The sequence below is a fragment of the Danio rerio genome, chromosome 9 (assembly GCF_049306965.1).
Source record: "Danio rerio strain Tuebingen ecotype United States chromosome 9, GRCz12tu, whole genome shotgun sequence".
NCBI classification, from domain to species: domain Eukaryota; kingdom Metazoa; phylum Chordata; class Actinopteri; order Cypriniformes; family Danionidae; genus Danio; species Danio rerio.
The window spans coordinates 40,959,971-40,979,824 of NC_133184.1; the positions used below are offsets into that span (position 1 = coordinate 40,959,971).

At 36.9% G+C, this 19,854-nt stretch overlaps 1 long non-coding RNA gene across 3 annotated transcripts in view; it reads right to left on the reverse strand.

Annotated features, from left to right (window-relative positions):
* LOC141376180 (uncharacterized) overlaps positions 1 to 19,854 on the reverse strand; it is a 93,373-nt gene that overhangs the window by 56,367 nt on the left and 17,152 nt on the right. For all 3 annotated transcript variants that reach the window (XR_012385579.1, XR_012385578.1, XR_012385577.1), the window contains exon 3: positions 9,750 to 9,899. This is a non-coding gene — a long non-coding RNA (uncharacterized lncRNA). The remainder of the gene's footprint in view (positions 1 to 9,749; positions 9,900 to 19,854) is intronic.

Genomic DNA, 19,854 nt, shown 5'->3' on the forward strand with positions numbered 1-19,854 from the left:
AAGCATAGTTGTGTAGATGATATGCTATGATTTAATCTAATAATGGTCTCTACAATGAATACAGTATTATGCAATATAAAGGAACGCAACATGCAACACAACAACCCTGTTGGCAAACCAATGCCTCATTCTGTTCCTCCATCTTGTGCAATCTTGCTTAATTTTTCAATAATGTTGTAAGATTAAAAATATGTTCAGATAGATGGTAGTTAAAGTGTGGAATCTGCGTTACTGTTCGAAATGTTAGATTTACTTGGATCTTCATCTTTGTACATTCTGATTGGCTGAATGCCAGGTTGGTTGTTACATTTGTAAGCGCTGACTGGTGAAAGAAGTAAAGACAGGTGACGTTTCACAAGCCGTCTCCGGTGATTTATTTTATTTACTTTGAGAGTGAGTCACGCAAAATACTCTAAGCCTATATTACAATGTTTTATTCACGCATTTCAATTGTATGCACATAAATGACATCAATGCTTAATATACCAACAATAGGGTGTACCAATTTAAAGAACTTCTTACAATCAGTCATCAAAAAACAAATAAATAATTGGTACCTCTGGCTGAGAGTACAATAGTCTTTCACATTCACTTAGAGGGCGTTTGAGAGAGAGCAAATTTAAGAGAGATTAGTCCATGCCATGTCCCGCTAGAACAGCCATCAGTACTGAGAAGACAAGAGACACCTTACATCAGTAAAACGTTCCTGCACATCAGCGCTACTTCTGCTAATGAGCAACCTAATTCATGACTGTATCACACACACTGACTAATGAGTCTAATTGCTGGTAAAGAAAGACAAACAAAAGCAGAGCAAAAGGTTTCACAGGAACCTTCAATTGATCGTTGTAGAAAACAATACCGATGGTTATTAAAGCCGATAGCGTTTGGCTTTATCGAAAGGTTATGTTGCAATAAAAACACATGACTTTGTTTTCTACAATAATTAAGTGATCTGTATCAATTTCTTTTGCATTTATCCCAAAAATATATTTTCAATAAAACATCTGAGTTTAATGCAACTTGCACTGTACACATTTTAATGAGAGGGATTCTGCAGGTTTCATCAAGTAAAATTTAATTTTGATAACTTGATGAATGAAAAGTTAGACTCATACTGGGCTAAACACTAATGGTTGTTTCTAATGATCCGGTTGGCCCAATAGAAAAAAGAAAAGTAGCTATTCCTTAGCAACATACTTGAATGCATCAAAACAAGAACTCTTTTTTTATTTTATTTAAATGCCAAGTTAAACATTGTTAAAAGTATATTGATAGTGGAGACAATTACTTAAAAATATTTATTTGTTGGCTTTTGGTCCAAATTGATTGAGTATAACTTCTATTCAACCTATTGCATTTCTGTTATAAAACCTTAAGTTTCATGCCTATAAATATTACATCTACTCCCCCTTACTTTTGTAAATAGTTTTTGTATGAATGGAAGATAAATTTAAGATTTATTGCTCTGTTGTTATCATGAGGAATTGTGTAAACGTTTTTAGTGTTCTTTCCCTGATTTTATTAAGATGGATTGGCTTGATGTCAGCTCGATTGGGTATCTTTACTTAGACAGAGAAAAAGACCTGTTTAAAATTATTTAAGACACACAACACAATATTTCAGTGAATTTAAGACTTTTTAAGGCCTAAAATTTAGTTTTTGGAATTTAAGACATTAAGACTTTAAGACCCAGAGGACACCCTGTAATCAGTTTATACAAATAAGAATCAAACCAATGACCTTTGTATTGGATGGGATACCGTTTAAAAATAGCAGAGGAAAAATTTCTGACACTGATATATCCAAACCTGGAAGCCATTAATTGTGGCAGATTTTAAAGTCTGTGATCTGTAGTACTTTAAGGCACAGTTCACGCAAAAACGGAAATTCTGTTATCATTAAAGGGACTTTTTTGTTAACTCACCCTCAGGCGTTCTAAGATGTAGATTGACTAAAGTTAAACATTATAGACCATTCTTAGCTGAAACTGTGGTCCTTGGTGAGATAAATGAGGAAGTTGAGGAAAATACATATACCAGTCAAAAATGACCATTTACTAGCCAAAGTCAAAAATAAACACTGTAAATCTATACATGCAAGACTAACTAACCATAAAATTAATTCAATAAATGAAGCAAAAAAAAAAAAAAAAAAAAAAACAATCTGGAATCCTGACAATGGTCTGTGCATTGAATAGTCTTGATAATTTTATGATCATATATGTCTAGTCAAAAATTGACAGCTTTATAATTAAAACATGTTTCTACTAGGTATTGGACAGTTTCAAGGTTTACTTTTTCCACGCACAAGTTCATTATTTCTAATGAAGACATGCGGAAATTGGGAGCGGTGCGCTGTAGTTATAAGAGTTGTGTGTGGCTTTCAGTGCATTGTAAGCAAAAGTTAGGTTAGATCAATTATTTCAAGTTATTCAAATTATTATGTATGTGTGAACGCATGTGATAACAACAGTTCATTTAAATTCTTAGCTAAGATATAGCTTAAATAACATTAGACAATCACTGTTTTTATTTATTCTTATTTTTATTTATTTATTCATTCATTTATTTTCATTGTAAATTATCACTCAAGTTAAAATCAAAAAAGTTTAAAAAGAGAAATGGACTATTGTTTGTTTTTTATTATTTTATTAGCAGCAATAAACAACACAAAAATATAAGCAGTTTTCTTGACTAAATTTTCTAAACTTTTTCAATTTTCTAAACTAGTAGTGTTTTGAATTTAATAAATGCATAATAATTAAGATAACTGCAAAACCATGATTATTCTTCAGACTATAATCGTAAAACCAAAATCTATAATCGTTGCATCTCTATTTGCTATGCAGTTGAAAACATGAATGTGTCTGAATGTAGAAGCCTACTTAAGCAATGCACTGCTTTTGTGCTTTGAAATACAACATTTGAATATGTGAATATGAAAGCCGCATAGTACAAGCGATGTTATGTAGATTCAAAATATAATATATTCACATTTAAATGTAGGAAAATACAATGTGTGTCTTAAGGAGCAAAAATACAGCATTTGGGCAATTATATTGTCACTTTTATTGCAAGTCATTTCTCTTGAACAGGCCCCCATGACAAACTAACTGAATAGCCCGGGTCTATAGGTTCGCTTGGCTTCTGCTACATGTCCGAAAAACAAACTATATATATTTATCTCATAATGTAGAGTTGAGTTGTGCTATCGTTTATTGCGTCAATGCAAAAAAATAAAATGCAGCATCTCTCTAAATGGCTGTTTTGAAGAATATGATTGAATATTACAGCGCTTTCAAGGACAAAACCTAGCACACACTCTTCCTCTCAGAGTTTGTCCGTAATGAAGCACGCGGGGGTAAATGATTGATGTCAGGATAAATTAAAGTGCAATAGAAGGACGTAACGCACTGTTCAGACTGACATCCATCAATTTAACCCTAAAAACTTTTAAATGGCAACTAGATATTAAAGTTTGAGGACAAACTTTATGGTGGCTTGAAAAGCCGAATCTGAAAGTTTGAAGTGGTTGAATTAGCATGTTACTAGCATGATTCTAGCATGAATTAGCATGCTACTAGGATAATTCTAGCATGAATTAGCATGTTAGTAGCATGATTCTTACATGAATTAGCATGTTGTTAGCATGATTCTAGCATGAATTAGCATGTTACTAGCATGATTCTAGCATGAATTAGCATGTTGTTAGCATAAATCTAGCATAAATTAGCATGTTACTAGCATGATTCTAGCATGAATTAGCATGTTGTTAGCATGATTCTAGCATGAATTAGCATTTTACTAGGCGGTTGCTAGGGTGTTTTAAGTGGTTGCTAGGTGGTTGCTAAGGTGGTGCAAGGCAGTTGCTAAGGTGGTCTGACTAGTTGCTAGGTGGTTGCTAGGGTGTTGCTAGACGGTTGCTAGGGTGTTTTGAGTGGTTGCTAAGTGGTTGCTAAGGTGGTGCTAGGCAGTTGCTAAGGTGTTCTGACTAGTTGCTAAGTGGTTACTAAGGTGTTGCAAGGTGGTCGCTAGGGTATTCTGAGTGGTTGCTAGGTGGTTGCTAAGGTGTTGCTAGGCGGTTGCTAGGGTGTTCTGAGTGGTTGCTAAGGTGTTGCTAGATGGTTGCTAAGGTGTCCTAAGTGGTTGCTAGGTGGTTGCTAGGGTATTCTGAGTGGTTGCTAAGGCGTTGCTAGGTGGTTGCTAGGGTGTCCTGAGTGGTTGCTAGGTGGTTGCTAAGGTGTTGCTAGGTGGTTGCTAGGGTGTCCTGAGTGGTTGCTAAGGTGTTGCTAGGCGGTTGCTAGGGTGTTCTGAGTGGTTGCTAGGTGGTTGCTAAGGTGTTGCTAGGTGGTTGCTAAGGTGTCCTGAGTGGTTGCTAGGTGGTTGCTAAGGTGTTGCTAGGTGGTTGCTAAGGTGTTGCTAGGCGGTTGCTAGGGTGTCCTAAGTGGTTGCTAGGTGGTTGCTAAGGTGTTGCTAGGCGGTTGCTAGGGTGTCCTAAGTGGTTGCTAGGTAGTTGCTAAGGTGTTGCTAGGCGGTTGCTAGGGTGTTCTGAGTGGTTGCTAGGTGGTTGCTAAGGTGTTGCTAGGTGGTTGCTAAGGTGTCCTAAGTGGTTGCTAGATGGTTGCTAGGGTGTTCTGAGTGGTTACTAAGGCGTTGCTAGGTGGTTGCTAGGGTGTCTTGAGTGGTTGCTAGGTGGTTGCTAAGGTGTTGCTAGGTGGTTGCTAGGGTGTCCTGAGTGGTTGCTAGGTGGTTGCTAAGGCGTTGCTAGGCAGTTGCTAGGGTGTTCTGAGTGGTTGCTAGGTGGTTGCTAAGGTGTTGCTAGGCGGTTGCTAAGGTGTCCCAAGTGGTTGCTAGGTGGTTGCTAAGGTGTTGCTAGGTGGTTGCTAAGGTATTCTGAGTGGTTGCTAAGGCGTTGCTAGGCGGTTGCTAGGGTGTCCTGAGTGGTCGCTAGGCCCTTACTAAGGCATTACTAGGCCGTTGCTAGGTGGTTGCTAGGCGGTTGCTAGGGTAATTTGGGTGGTTGCTAGGCAGTTGCTAGGGTACCCTGGTTGGTTACTAGGCAAGCCTCACATACATGATTGATAAAACATTTATACTTAGTAAGCATTTCTAGCAAGTTACAGTACTGGGCTAGTCAATATTAGCATGTAGCTAGTCACTGCTAGCATGTGTAGCATATAGGAAGTTCCGTTTGCTAGCATGAGTCAAACGAGCCAATCTCCAAGTCTCTACGATGTTCTAATGCTGAGATATAGCTGTTGATGAATGGTTGCTAGGGTACTCTGTTTTGTTGCTATGGGCGAGGTTACAGAGTGAACTTGAATGTGGTTGGTTGTCTTAGTCGAATGAACCAACCCCCATGTCTCTATGACACTGCTATGCAAAGATATGCATCTTGGCCTATTTTAATGGAAGTCTATGGAATCAATTTGGGGGCGTGGCTTGTGAGCTTCATTATCATATTGAGATGCTCATTGGTTGTCTGAGTCAGATGAGCCATCCCCCAAGTCAATAGGACACTGCTATGCAAAGATATGCATGTAGGCCAGTTATTAACATGAGTCTAGTTTGAATTAGCATGTTACTAGCATGATTCTAGTACAAATTAGCATGTCATTAGCATGTTTCCAGTATGAGTTAGCATGTCATTAGCATGATTAGCATATGAGTAGCATGTTGCTAGCATGATTGGCATGTCATTAGCATGTTAGAATTATAAGCATTTGATAGCACAGCTAATTACATTCTATAGGACAGTTGCTAGGGTGCAGTATGTGGTAGTTAGGGGTGTGGCTAGAAAGTTAAAAGGCCATCAGTGATTGGCTGCTGGCTAGACTGAGTTAAATGAGCTCAGCCATTAGTCTCTATGACAGTCTGATGCAGAGTTATGAGCTCACAAAGTTTGATCCCATGTTAAGTCAATGAGAGTCTTTTGTAATGGAAGTCTACGGGACAGTTGCTAGGGTGCCATAAGTGGTTGCTAGGGAGTGGCTAGTAAGTCTAAAGGTCATCAGTGATTGGCTGCTGACTAGACTGAGTTGAATGGGGCCTGACTCTAGTCTGTAGGACAGTCTGATGCAGAGTTATGAGCTCACAAAGGTTGACTCAATGTTAAGTCAATGGCAGTCTTTTACAATGGAAGTCTATGGGACAGTTGCTAGGGTGCCAAAAGTGGTTGCTAGGGAGTGGCTAGTAAGTTTAAAGGTCATCAGTTATTGGCTGCTGGCTAGACTGAGTTAAATGAGCCCAGTTAGAAGTCTGTAGGACAGTCTGATGCAGAGTTATGAGGTCACAAAGTTTGACCCAATGTTAAGTCAATGGGAATTTTGGGAATTTTCCGGGTCGTTTTTCGGAAAACCGAAAGTCGGATCAGTCGGAAAAGATATAGCAACCCGAGTCAGACCAGTTTGAAGGTTTGACGAAAGTTTGAGGTATGAAGCTTGAAAGGGTTAGGAGGAGATAGACTTTAAAATTAGTCTCAGAAGAATAAGAAGAAGAAGAAGAAGAAGAAGAAGAACTAGACAATAAAGTTCGTCGAGACAAACTTTGAGGCTGGCTTGACAAAGCCTGTTGGTAATAGTTTATTTAGTTTAAAAACAGTTTGAAAAAGTATAAGTAGCATGTTATTAGCATGATTCTAGCATGAATTAACTTGATTCTAGTATAAATTAGCATGTTATTAGCATGATTCTAGCATGAATTAGCATGTTACTAGCATGATTCTAGAATAAATTAGCATGTCACTAGCATGATTCAAGTATGAATTAGCATGCTACTAGCATGATTATAGTATGAATTAGCATGTTACTAGCATGATTCTAGCATGAATTAGCATGTTACTAGTATGATTCTAGCATGAATTAGCATGTTACTAATATGATTCTAGCATGCATTAGCATGTTACTAGCATGATTCCAGCATGAATTAGCATGTTATTAGCATGATTCTAGTATGAATTAGCATGTTACTAGCATGATTCTAGCATGAATTAGCATGTTATTAGCAAGATTCTAGTGTAAATTAGCATGTTATTAGCATGACTGTAGTATGAATTAGCATGTTACTAGCATGATTCTAGTATGAATAAGCATGTCACATAGCATGCTTCGGTGGTTGCTAGGGTCTTCTGAGTGGTTGCTAAGTCGTTGCTAGGTAGTCTGTAGGGTGTCCTAAGTGGTTGCTAGGTGGTTGCTAAGATGTTGCTAGGCGGTTGCTGAGGTGTCCCAAGTGGTTGCTAGGTGGTTGCTAAGGTGTTGCTAGGTGGTTGCTAAGGAGTCCTAAGTGGTTGCTAGGCGGTTGCTAAGTGTTGCTAGGTGGTTGCTAGGGTATTCTGAGTGGTTGCTAAGGCGTTGCTAGGCGGTTGCTAGGGTGTCCTGAGTGGTTGCTAGGTGGTTGCTAAGGTGTTGCTAGGTGGTTGCTAGGGTGTCCTGAGTGGTTGCTAAGGCATTGCTAGGCGGTTGCTAGGGTGTTCTGACTGGTTGCTATGTGGTTGCTAAGGTGTTGTTAGGCGGTTGCTAAGGTATCCCAATTGGTTGCTAGGTGGTTGCTAAGGTGTTGCTAGGTGGTTGCTAGGGTGTCCTGAGTGGTTGCTAGGTGGTTGCTAAGGCGTTGCTAGGCAGTTGCTAGGGTGTTCTGAGTGGTTGCTAAGGTGTTGCTAGGCGGTTGCTAAGGTGTCCCTAGTGGTTGCTAGGTGGTTGCTAAGGTGTTGCTAGGTGGTTGCTAGGGTATTCTGAGTGGTTGCTGAGGCGTTGCTAGGCGGTTGCTAGGGTGTCCAGAGTGGTCGCTAGGCCCTTACTAAGGCATTACTAGGCCGTTGCTAGGTGGTTGCTAGGCGGTTGCTAGGGTAATTTGGGTGGTTGCTAGGCAGTTGCTAGGGTACCCTGGGTGGTTACTAGGCAAGCCCCACATACATGCTTGATAAAACATTTATACTTAGTAAGCATTTCTAGCAAGTTACAGTACTTGGCTAGTCAATATTAGCATGTAGCTAATCACTGCTAGCATGTGTAGCATATAGGAAGTTCCGTTTGCTAGCATGAGTCAAACGAGCCAATCTCCAAGTCTCTACGATGTTCCGATGCTGGGATATAGCTGTTGATGAATGGTTGTTAGGGTACTCTGTTTTGTTGCTATGGGCGAGGTTACAGAGTGAACTTGAATGTGGTTGGCTGTCTAAGTCAAATGAACCAACTCCCATGTCTCTATGACACTGCTATGCAAAGATATGCATCTTGACCTATTTTAATGGAAGTCTATGGAATCAATTTGGGGGCGTGGCTTGTGAGCTTCATTATCATATTGAGATGCTCATTGGTTGTGTGAGTCAGATGAGCCATCCCCCAAGTCAATAGGACACTGCTAAGCAAAGATATGCATGTAGGCCAGTTATTAACGTGAGTCTAGTATGAATTAGCATGTTACTAGCATGATTCTAATACAAATTAGCATGTCATTAGCATGTTTCCAGTATGAGTTAGCATGTCATTAGCATGATTAGCATATGAGTAGCATGTTGCTAGCATGATTGGCATGTCATTAGCATGTTAGAATTATAAGCATTTGATAGCACAGCTAATTACATTAGATAGGACAGTTGCTAGGGTGCAGTATGTGGTAGTTAGGGGTGTGGCTAGAAAGTTAAAAGGCCATCAGTTATTGGCTGCTGGCTAGACTGAGTTAAATGAGCTCAGCCATTAGTCTCTATGATAGTCTGATGCAGAGTTATGAGCTCACAAAGTTTGATCCCATGTTAAGTCAATGAGAGTCTTTTGTAATGGAAGTCTACGGGACAGTTGCTAGGGTGCAGTATGTGGTAGTTAGGGGTGTGGCTAGAAAGTTAAAAGCTCATCAGTTATTGGCAGTTTGGTAGTCTGAGTTAAATGAGCTCAGCCATTAGTCTGTAGGACAGTCTGATGCAGAGTTATGAACTCATAAAGTTTGATCCCATGTTAAGTCAATGAGAGTCTTTTGAATAGAAGTCTATGGGACAGTTACTAGGGTCAAAAAGTGGTTGCTAGGGCGTGGCTAGAAAGTTTAAAGGTGATCAGTCATTGGCAGTTTGATAGTCTGAGTTAAATGAGCCCAGTTAGAAGTATGTGTGACAGTCTGACGCAGAGTTATGAGCTCACAAAGTTTGATCCAATGTTAAGCCTATGGGATTTTTCCGACAGTCCCGGGACGTTTTTCGGAAAACCGAAAGTCGGATCAGTCTGAGGAGATATAGCAACACGAGTCAGAATAGTTTGAAGGTCTGGAGCGAGTTTGGTGGTAATAGCTCAAAAGCTCTAGGAGGAGATAGAGTCAGAAATTTAGTCTCAGAAGAATAATAAAAAATATAATAATAAGTTTAAATAGCATTTCAGTAGTCTGGCTTTGACAAGCCAGCCTAATAATAATAAGTTTACGTGAGATAACAGTATGTTGGCTTTTCAAGCCACCATAATTACAGGACCGTGGAACGGAGCAGAAGAGCGGTTGGAACATGCAGCAACCATTTGTCAGGAAGACAAGTCATCAGTCTATCGGCCCGGATTAACATGTCATCACCTTTGATTTATCTGCAGATACGAAAAGCAATAACATTTCATAGCCCTCATTTGTGTGGGATAGCACTGTGTTTCTTTGACATTTTAAAATATCCAGCATTGTCATAACAATATGCTTGACAATAACGAATGAAGCTTGCTGATATCATGTGATAATTTCACTTCAAGAACAAGAGATAGTATGAAGCCCGGGGGAGCTTACCTTTGGATGGATTGGCATTTCTGCGAGTGTCAGAAACACTTGTTGGCTCTGAAAGTTTGTCATTTCAGACAGCAATCCTCCAAGGATGCAGCCACTCTAACAAAAGGGTGACTTTCACATCATTTTCTTCTCCTCAGCTCCGCATGGCACCTAAAAGAAAAATATGGTATACTGAAACTCATCCAATTATCTTGCATCTTTGACAACACAAAAATGGATAAAAAGCATCTGTCAAATGCAAAGATGTAAATGACAAAGTACTCATAATTGAATAACAATCAAATAATCAAATTGATAACACCGTGTGTGCATGCTAGGGATGACCAGATCAGATCACGTGATGGGAAATCGAGCCTCCCTTTTGATTTTTTTTCTTTCTTAAATTCTAAATGACTAAATGTAAATATTTCTTAAACTGTTTAACAGAGCAAGGGAATTTTCACAGTATGTCTGATAATATTTTTTCTTCTGGAGAAAGTCTTATTTGCTTTATTGTGGCTAGAATAAAATCAGTTTTACAATTTTTAAACACAATTTTAGACAAAATTATTAGCCAACAGATCAAACTATCAATAAACGATAACTTACCCAATTACCCTAACTTGCATAGTTAACCTAATTAACCTAGTTAAGCCTTTAAATCTAACTTTTAGCTGTATAGAAGTGTCTTGAAAATATAGCTAGTAAAATATTATTTACTGTCATCGTGGCAAAGATAAAATAAATCAGTTATTAGAAATTAGTTATTAATGAAATTAAATGTGTTAAAAAGGTCTTCTCGAGGGTAAACAGATTTAAGGGAAAAAATAAACGGTGGGGCTAATAACTCAGAGGGGCTAATAATTCTGACTTTAACTGTATATATTGTTTTTAACACATCTATAGTTATGCAGTTGCACAGAGTTAGATTTCTTTCTTTACCACACAGAAACAGCAACATGTGTGGCATGACATCACTTTGTTGCAGAGATGCTATTGGTTAAATGTCGGCAAAGTAGAACATGGAAGCAGCTTGAAGCGGAACTCGCGAGTATGTCTGCAGTATGGAGGTATTATGAACTTGATAACGCAACATTGCCATAGCCAAACACCAAACAGACAAAATACAGCGAGTTTACCCAGGCAACCCAACTAAAGACGAGTCACGGTGCAGGAGAGTTTGAAGAGGAAAGAAAAAAATGCCCTGTGACAACGCACAGGCACAGGACATCACTGCTAAGAGAGCACAAATTATCACGATTAGTGATCTGCCATTCACCTTTGTACCACATAGAACCATTTTTTTATTATTATTATTATTTTAAATGTAATTATAGATGTATTCGATTGGTTTTCGCTAACGGTAGATACTCAAAAATCAACTGACTCAGTCTCGAGTGCAAAAAAATAAAAAATAAAAAAAAAATCCTGATAAGGACATCCCTAGTGCATACAATAAAAAGAATCTGCTAGGAGTGTGATGAGACAATTACTACACAAGACACTAAATTGTGTTCACAAGACAAGACAATATTTTTACAAGATAAAATAGATGAATGAAAAATAGTCTTTAATTCAACACAAAAAAATTAATAAAAAATGCTAAATTATTTAGGTGCTTTTTTAAATTAACTTTTTCTTGATTAAAATTTTTCTGTCACAAAATACGGCCAAAAGTCCAACACAACAGTAATAGTTAGATCACTGCATTTTTACATGTCTGTACTGCACTTTAATTATGCGACCAAAATATCAATACTCCATGTCTTAATTCCTTTTGCTTAAGACTATTATGACTTTAAGCACATCTAAAATGCTATTCCATCGCGTGGTAATGTCCTTGGTTAATTTGTGTAGGTGCAGTTGTAGCAGCCTTTGCTTTTGTACGAGGCAACCTTTGAACTCCAGTGAAAAAAGCAGTTACGCCACACCCCCCCCCAACCAAACGAGTAACACCTGAGTTGCCAGGTGTGTGCAAAGCACTTGATAAGCAGTTCAAATCCCATCCTGGCTCCAATATTCAGTGCTAAATTAACCCTTATGCTCCATCATAACATCACAACTCACAACACAACTTTTGACCTTGATGAGAAATCTTGTCGAGATATAGATTCGCAAGATTTCGTAGCCCAAGATCTTGTCGCATCCCTAGGATCTGCAATATTGACTTAGTAGACCATCAGGCACAATCATTTAGAACATGTGATTTTTGGAGGTATTGCAAGGTTTATCCATAGCAGATTCATGAATTTCAAGCGAATTTAAAGCATTTGGGCACAATCAATTGCAGTCTTTGGGGCTTTATTAATTAAATTGCTTTTTTTTTTTTATTACTTAAATGATGAAGAGTATAGTGTTATCTTACGTTTGATTATTATTTTATTTTGCACCTGAATACTGTTAGACTCTCCAGAAAACCATAAAGCACTGTTTATTTCTTATTCATTGATATCGTAACACATTATATTTTATTTACATTGATACGACCCCCTCGTTCGAGTCACAACATAAAAGAGTTCGGACAACAAAAGAATGTATAGGCAACTTACACATGCAAAATGCACAACATTTCTCTACAAAATCATCCCAATCAATCTAAATTGATTTCTTTTCAAATAGAGTAATCTGTAGGAATTGTATTTATATAAAAATTTATATAGCAAAATAAATAAATAAATAAACAAATAAATATTACAACGGTAGTTTTTTTCTTCCCAATATCAGTAACTAGGGCTGCACAATATTGTGTTTCAGCATCAATATCGTAATGTGAACATTTGCAATAGTCACATTGCAGGATATGCAACTTTAATCTGAATTATAATTCATCATTTGCATGCATTTTTTAGGCCTGTGACTGTATGAGGATTTTAAAAGCATTCAGATATAAGAAATGTTACCAACTGTAACCTTAATAATGATTCATCTTATTGAATTATTCATACAACAAAGACTATGCAGTATTATTTTACATTTGATTATTCAATTACTGTCTGAATACTGTTAGACTCCTCTGAAAACCAATAACAGTTTATTTCTTTTGTTTTTCTTCATTGCACTTTTATATGCTTGTAGAGATTGCTTAATAAGTTTTATGCAGATGAACTTACAGAATTATCTCAATCAATCAACTAAAACGACAAATTCTCTAATCAAGTCAATTTTATTAGAATTAATTAAGTCATCTGGTGAAATTCTTATCACAATATATATTGCAGAATAACAAAATATTACAATGTTAGATTTTTCCAATATCATGCAGCCCTAGGTACAAAGTAATACATGTAAAAGGAAACAGGGAGAGTTATATGAATAAATAGGCAGACTTTTACTCCTACACAAAGTCATGCTGGACAGTGATGTGAGTATACAGAGAGGGAGATTGATGCTGTCATTTGGCATTGGACGGGTGGAGGACAAAGCCTGTATAATGAATTGTGACACTTCAATTAGCCCCTCCAAGATAAACAATACTAAAATAACCCTCTTGTCTTTTTAGTTTTATGGTTATCATATTGTTGCCATACAAAGTGCACGAGGGCAGCATTTACAAGAATTTGGTCCTGATTATTAGAAAGAATTGTGTAAAATTTGAGTAGATCACTTTTAAAGGACAGATATCTGTAGGCTTCACGAGAGTTTGCGAACTGCAAGTTCTTCATTAAAAAGGATTTATCTCTGAGACAGCTCTCAGCGGGACTGTCTGATGCCTGTGGACTTTTTAAGTGAGAACACAGAGCCACGTGGGAAGTGTTCTAAATATTTGTTGGAAGTTTAAAATCAACCTTTAATGCAAAGATTCAGAATGAGAAATAGTTCCATGAGCTAAAAAGATATAGTGTTAAATGAAGTGAAAGCAGTTTTTCTTAAGTAGAAAATCAAAACTCTCAAATGAATGATTCAGTTAAACACATTTTTAAAAGTTGCTCGTTGCCATCTATTGGCATAATAATGCAATTGATACAACCTTTATGTAAAGCAGTGGTTCTCCCGGAGGACCACCAGCACCACACGTTTTCCATGTTTCCTTTGTCACACCCTTTTTAGTGTCTTTCAGTCTCTGCTAATGAGCTTATGATCTGAACTGGGTGTATTTGCTTAAAGAGACATTGAAAATGTACAGTGTGGGTGGTCCCCCAGGAACGTGGTTGAGAAAAACTGATATAAAGTATTACTTTCAAAACTTTAAACTGTCTTTTTGGGTCATGACAAGGAGTAATTAGCTCTACCGATTCATTTTGCGACAAATAGCACACTCTGAGAAATAAAGGTACATGAGCTGTCACTGGGGTGGAACCTTTTCAAAGAGTATACATTTGTACCTAAAAGGTCCATATTAATACCTCAAGGGAACATATTAGTTCCTAAAAAGTACAAAAGTGTTTCTCTTAAAATTTAAGGTGCTAATATATACTGTTGAGGTACAAATATGGACCCTTCAATGTTGTCTTTTGAAAAGGTACCAATCCAGTGACTGCTCGCGTACCTTTATTTCTGGGAGTGTATAAGCATTTCTACACTCTGGCGCAATAAATCCTTTCATAAATGTAAATTATTTTAACATGAGAGTATGGCAGTTTGAATACAACTTAGATACAGTAGACGGACATCTTTTGACCACAAGCTTTTGTCTACAGTAAGTTCTTATTTAAAAATGATTATTATTTTACATGAATATCTAAGCAGGAGTGACTGATTTACTTCATAAAGGAGACTAGAACGCAAAGCTTGAATTTTGAAGTTCAACATACAAATACAAGGATTCCCTATCAGAGACAGTTAATAAATCTGTCGTTGGGCTGTTGATTTCATAATTCTTCACACAAATATTTTGAATAAGTTCTCACAATATATTTGCTGATAAATAAAAGACAGTATTTCTTTTATTTTTATTTTTATTTATTTTTTTACTACCAAGTGTGACACTTATTGTGATATCTAAATACAGGCATTTACAGAGCTCTCAATAACTTTACATTTAATAAAAAATAACATCCCGATGTCTGTTCAGAAGTCAGAGGACACAATTTAGCAATTGTTGTGTTTCTAATTAAATGATTAAAATAAGTTGTAAACGGGATACAAAATGCATGTTTATATTTATACAGATAAATTGCACAAGATATACTTAATGTAACAAACATTCTCAATTGCAGCACCGTGCAAGATATAAAACATGGACCTCAATATTGCCAAGATATTGCTCGCAGATAGGACTCAAAATCACTTGTTACAAACAGAAACCCATTTTAATCAGGTGTCTTGAAGCAACCAATGACATCATTTGATGGGCGCAGCTAGCACGTACGCTACAAAATGAGTTTCCGAAACTATTTAGGCTACTAGTTCACTGATTCGATCACTAAACCCTACATAGTGCATGACAAGTGAGCAAACTATACTAAACTAACAAATTATGCAAAGAGCAAATGAAATTGAGCGTGCAAATCAAGTGTGCCACACGCCTGCTATTGAGTGACGCTCCTGGCTGTTAGATTGCTCCCTAGGGGCTGGCTGCGATACAAGTCAAAAACCCTGCCTCCTATGTGTTAATGAACAAGACTTGAGCCCAAAAATAAATAAATAAATAAATAAATAAATACATACAAAAAAAAGAAAAAAAAAAGAATAAAATATCCTGAAGGATGATTTAAGTCAATAGAGGCACTGGCTATCATGCTGACATAGGTTCAGATCAGGTTCAGATGGCCATTTTTGTATGTTAGCCAGTAATTTAATGATATAGAAATGGGACTTGTCATAATTGACAGCTTCTCTAAGCAGACCGTCGGAGCTTCGGGAGATTGAAGTAACAAAGTTTGATAATTGTATGATCGTTTTTATTTTTGCTACGATCTTTTGCTGTCCTGCATTGGATTTTGGTTAAATTATACTTAAGCAAGCATAAATAAAAATTAGGTAATACATGTTTTAAGTGGTGAATAAATGTAGGGAATGACACTCACTTAGTATTTGAACATCAGCCTACTAGAAAATGGCTAATGCTCGAAGTACACTACATAGCAGATAGGGAGCGGTTTGACACATTTTCATGTTAATAATAACAGATTTTATTGTTATATTTTTGTCACGTCTGTAAAGGACGCAGCATGATGTTTTTGTCCATTTGTCTGAAAATGTATTATTTATTAGCACGCCAGTATGCAGCAGTTCTTTATGCTATGGATGAGTAAACAAAACTCTGTGGTAAATTGTACAAAGTGTGGAGCTAAGCATGTCTTCAAAAGCGCTAATGATCCACAGGACTCCAGCTCGCACTGAGATGCATGATTGTGTGTTTATGCTGTCTGTAGGCATATTTATGTAATACCGCCGTATGTGTGCACACCACCATTAGTGCTATGGGCTTGTCTGCAGCAGGGGTAATTGGAGGTACAGTTATGTGATGAGAATAAATACGTCTGTTTACTGGAGTCTGCCTGTAGATTAGACCAGAGGAAGAGAAACAATGTGAACGTAAGGAGAACAGAAACTATCAGATTGACTCATAAATATTAATAACAATTCACACAAAAAAGACTTTTGCTGCTTTTTCAAAGTGCTGATTTAAATGAGCTGAATCAACAATTCTTGAGTTTTTTTGGGATAACTTAATTGTTTTATGTTCAGTGTATGAAAACAATGAAGTTAACTTAATTGATTTGTGTTGGGACAACATGACAGAATTGTGTGGAATCCAGCATTTTTTACAGTATACCCTCTGCAAAAGCATTACAAAAGTTTGCTTTCTTACTGGTTCAGTTAGACTTACTGTAAAGTATAACCGAGTTTATAAAGATACTCCGCAACGATGGATATTTTGATAACTGCTTGCGTAGGCTATTTGATTTGTTTGCACACTGTCTCGGTTATACTGTGTGACAGAAGAATTTTGCAGGCATGCACCGGGGTGAGTCTGAAACAATGCTTCAGTTATGAGTCCATTTAGTATAATTCCTCCTATCCCAGCTTCTGTTACTCTCTATAATTATTTGATATATAGCTATTTGATACATAATAAACTTAAAAAATGCAAAAAAGCTAATGAAATATTTCCCATTATTATTTTATTTATTTAACTTAAAATTATTATATAAAAAAATTTAAAAAGCCTACAAATATTAATAAAAAAATAGAACAGAAGCACACAACAAATAACAAATTTGCTAAAGGTTTGGAATTAAAAACTAATTTTAAACTATTAATAATAATGTTAAAAGAAAAAAAAGATTTATAAATTATAAATAAAAAATAGTAATTAATACAATTATAAAAATTAAGTGATAAATGATAAATAACTATACTCTGAGGTAAATGATTGGTAATTTGACTTTATCCCTCAAGCTTGATTTATAAAATATATCAAATCAAAACACCTGTTTAGATTAATTGGTGTGTACTAAAACTGAAATTAAGAGTACATAAAAATCAAAATATGGAAAAAATATACACAAAATTAAAACAGTTAAGTGCTTAAATATTTGGACATAGACACAATTCTAACATTTTTGGCTCTATACACCAACACAATGGATTTGAAATGAAACAAACAAGATGTGCTTTAACTGCAGACTGTCACCTTTAATTTGAGGGTATTAACATACCGTATTTACAACAGTGAAGATATTACAACAGTATGCATATGTGCCTCCCACTTGTTAAGGGATCAAAAAGTAATGGACAGAATAATACTCATAAATCAAACTTTCACTTTTCACAGCCTGAATTCTGGAACGAAAATACATCACCAGACACCAGGTTTCATTTCTGGTGGTTCTCTGCCCAGCCTTTTCAGTTCCTGCTTGTTCTTGGGGCATTTTCCCTTCAGTTTTGTCTTCAGCAAGGGAAATACATGCTCAATCAAATTCAGCTCAGGTGATTGACTTGGCCATTGCATAACATAACACTTCTTTCTCTTTAAAAACTCTTTTGTTGCTTTTGGCTTTACAGTATGTCCAATGAGTTCAGTAGTATTTGGCTCAATGTGAGCAGAAGATATTGCCTAAAACACTTCAGAATTTGTCCTGCTGCTTTTGTCAGCAGTCACAACATCAATAAACACAAGAAAACCATTTCTATTGACACAAACACGCACGTACACACACTAGTTTGAAAATAATACTAAAATAACACTGGTTTACTCTGACTAAGGTGGTCCTGATCACAATGCATATGCCTTTATTATTAACACAGTTCTAATTTCCAAAATATTAGCAACAAAGGTGACACAAAACCCCTCTGTTTCCTGATTAAAGCAAAGTTTCATGATGATAAGTAGGGAACTTAATTAACTGATGTCATGGTTGATTTAATTTTTCAGATTTTTGGGCTAATTTGTCACAGAATGGCTGGCAGGGCTTACAGAGCCTTGAACAGAATGGAAATGAATTAGTCTCTGACATCACACATCCAATGCCGTCACTTTATTAGAGCAAAGACACAAACATGCAGTCAACACAGTGGTCGGAGAGCTGTTTATGAGCAGCGAGACATGCTAATGACGTGCATTAGCGCTCGCTCTGGCTTTAGGCCTAGTCATAATGGCTCCAATCCTACAATTACTGGACATAAGCTTTCGCTCTGAAATTACTGAAGCCACTTTGTTTTAGCAAAAGGCCACAGGCAGAGAAATGTTGACTTGAGACTGCAGCACTGAAGCGGTTATTATGGTGTTAAAAGTGCAATAACGCTGTCACAGGACATTCACATTCATCCTGCAGGGATATTACTGCTTTGAGGAAACTCCCAAGAGTTTGCTTCAGGCTGATGCTCATTTTCTAAAGGTAAACTAGACCAATAAGGCACAAAAAGAGTGGGCGGCCTTTCCTCAGCTCCAGGAGAAAATCTTCCATCTCTGACATCTTCCATTTCTACTGTCCCTATGGATAGGGTCATATAGATCTAAAGGAAGATTGTGTTTATCTGTTTTAGAGGAGCTACAACAACTCGTATAATCTATAGTGGAATAACAGTTAAGCTTTTGTTAATTTTTTAATCATAGTTAGCTACACTACCCCACATACTGTAATGAGCTACTTAAAGGAGTGGTCCACAATGTATTTTTAAGGATGGGTTGTGTTTATAAGATGCAAAGCAATGTGTGCTCATGCTTCATTTGTAGAATGATTGATGCTATTTTTTCATATATCTTACTTTGATTATATGTAGCTTCTCAGTTAACATGAAAAAGTCAGATATTCTGCTTTGAAAATGTGTTTTCCATGCCGGAACGCTGTCTTTGTTTTGTTTATTTTAACCCGCCCAATGCCAGTTTAGCCAATTAAATTTCAGCACCCTGGGTTGCCTTGCTGGAAAACCACATATTTGATTCATTCAAGTCATGAAGGCTCTCATGGTATGTGTCTGTGACCGAAATTCGACCTCAGGTGGAGAGTAGCAAACTCTGAAATGAGAGGCAGATTCAGAGTTCCACATGAGGTGGTTATTACTTAGCAAATAATATGAATATTACAAAGGTAAACATTAGGTGAGCAGGTTACATAGTAACCCTGTGTCCTAAAAACACGCTATGTGACGAGACGCACGTAAGCAATTGGTCTGTTTGCACAAGAGGAAACAACACATACATTTAAATACAGCCATTCAGAAGCACAGAACACACACTTACCCACTTACTCACTTACGAAATGGCAAGGTTTATAATCTAATTGATACATATTAAACTTATTTAACATTATTAAATGTAGATGCTGAATCACTGATATCTGAGTCACATTTCTAAAGTTCAATTTCAAATGGTTATTTTAGTTTCTAGATCTGAGGTAAACTATCTACCACTGCTTTCAGTACTATGGCAATACATGTCAGGTAAAATGCCATACACACTCACAATAACAGCATTCAACACTGAATAAAACACATGAGGTGTACCTGAGGTGATCACAGTTCATCCTGCTGTTCACCTGTGAGAAATAGAAGCTATTTCAGGTGTTGGTTAGGACGTAAACTCCTTTTAGTATGAAAAAAAATATTTCTTCTATAGCGTGCTGTTGCTTTTTGTTAGAAAACATTTGCATGTTTAGATCTAGGGCTCAGGAGCACCCCCATCCCCACTCTTCACTTTCGTCTGAGGCCAGTTGTACTCATGCTGTATAGACCTACACAG